This window comes from Pinus tabuliformis, chromosome 3_2 (genome assembly GCF_031772625.1).
Source record: "Pinus tabuliformis cultivar Carrire ecotype Pingquan chromosome 3_2, CPIR1, whole genome shotgun sequence".
In the NCBI taxonomy this organism is placed as follows: domain Eukaryota; kingdom Viridiplantae; phylum Streptophyta; class Pinopsida; order Pinales; family Pinaceae; genus Pinus; species Pinus tabuliformis.
The window spans coordinates 525,881,377-525,883,756 of NC_142302.1; positions in this window are offsets into that span (position 1 = coordinate 525,881,377).

A 2,380-nucleotide genomic window follows, 5' to 3' on the forward strand; every position below is an offset into this window, starting at 1 on the left:
TTTTTCAGGGCTAGGGTCAGGAAAAAGGTTGTTAGTATGACCAGGTGTCAAACTAACTCCTGTTATGACTCGGATGGGCTAAAACAGCCCCAGGTGGACTGCTTTTCCCCGGACTTTAGGGAAGTATGGCTATAGTGCCAGGGGGGGGTATTATTATTTTTTAGGGGATTTATATATTTTGCATAATAGGGGATAAGGGAAGGGACTAGGGAGTTAGATAATAAAGTCAGTAGTTAATGTGGAGATGACAAGAAAGCGCTAAGGTAAGGGACCTTAGGCTATTTTGGGGAAAAGTGACTTATAGGAGAAATGAAGAATCCTTAAGTGAAGCAGATCTTCACCAAGACAAGTGATATGGAGAATGATGAAACTAAGAGGCTCAAGTAGATCTTGACCTCTTTGGGGCAATTAGTAAGTGACTTGGGAATTTAGAAGAAGGGGGAGTTAGTGATATCCAGCCTGAGCTCCTACAAATGAAAAACTGCATCATGGTTGTGATCTAAAAAGATATAACACTTAGAAACACAAAATTGATCATAAGCCATCATTCTGCAACCACACAGCTACCTACCCAGCCTACTTTCCTAACATTTTTTCTTGTTTTTGGTTTGGGTGCACTTAGACTTGCAGACCCAGCTTTACAATTTTTCTTTTAAATGCCTTCCTATCTAAATCTACACTTATTTCTGCCAAGGGCCCAGATTAAGCAGTTGGGCCCCTTTGATTCTCTACCTATCTACAAATCTGCTAGGATTAAACTGTTGGACAGATATTCAACTCTATATTCTAAAACAGGAAATTGAAATCTAGGGAAGCCAAGATTAAACTGTTTGGCCCTCCTTTATCTGAGAAAAGTGTTCAAAAATGGAATAACTCATCAAAATCAGAATACAGCAGTGGCATTTGGAGCAGCAGATTCTCATGGCATCTTCTTGAAATATGGAACACTGCAGCCTGCAAAGTATGACATATTTGGCATGTAAAAATGTCGATCATGAAAGATGAACACCTGCTGCTGCAGGAGGCTAACAGCTTAGTTCTCTCCCAATATCACATATCGCATAATTTTCTATTGATTTTCAAATCCAAGTCTCATTACCACTCCTTCTAATTTTGATATCTCCTCCCCTGCCGATTGTAATAAATTTCACCGATTACGATAAGTCCTTCTCCTTGTTGATTGCGATATTGCATTCAAGGATCACACAATCATAAGTTTATGTTCCATTGAAGCCCTCTTGGACTTGTGATTGCGATGTATGAGAAGCCTCCTAGATGCGATATTTTATGTGATGCATTCGATAAAGCTCCATGTCCAGACTGTCGGTGAATACTATGAAATGTGGTTAAAAAGGGACCCTCTCCTATATTGCGATTGTGATGTCAACAAGCCCAAATCAATGACCGAGGTCAAATCAGCGTGGGTCAATGGCCCAGATCAACAAATGTTAAAGTATATATTCTGCTCCGTGAGACAGCGAGGGTGTTTTTTGGCGTTTCTTCAACAGCATGGTCATTAAACAAAATGCAAGAAAAGAGGTCAGTGAGACTCAAAGACAGCGAGGCATTTTCAACATGTTTCAACAACAAACATCACAGTAGATTCGAAGAGCCAGATGTTCGAATTTCCACCAATAGAGTGTCGAACTTTAAATTATTGTAATAGTTCATATGAATCCCATTTGTATTCGAACTCTGTTGTAACAGAAAATTCCTATGAAGGCTCAAAGTTTTATTAATCATATAAGATTAGATCTCATAGATATTGATGGAATTTAGCCTAGGTGGTAGATTTTGTAAAAGAGATCTTTCTCTATCAATATGTAGATTCTCAATTTGCTAGAGGGGGATCAATGATGTGATAACCATTGATGTATTGTTTTCAATTAATAGAAACCTAAGATTCATTATGGTTTCAGTCCTATCCTATCATGCTCCTTTGTTATTATTTTTCAGAGCTTATTTGATTACTTGGAATTCAATGTTGCATTGCTCCAACTTTCTTCAATTTGTTGTGATTACTATGAATGTCCATTTCCACATTGGTAAACCAAAGATGACTCAGCTTCCATACAACAATGTTGTTTTTTGTTGCTTTTCTTTAATTGACTCCATGACCAATGGTGGTTGTCCTCTCACTCTTTCACCTGAAAATCACATAAAAAACTAGAGTTGGCCATCCGTATGTTCAAAAAAAATATTGAGAGAGCCCTCTTAGATTGGAAGGGCTAACCTCCAATCAAAATCTGGTTTGAAATAGTTATATCGGATTGAAGGGTTGACATAACCCAACCCCCACCAGCCTGGTTGATAACATTTTGGTGCGTCTTTCGGGACCCGAAAAGCTCCTTTTCTGGGATTCTCTTTGAGTCTCTTCTTT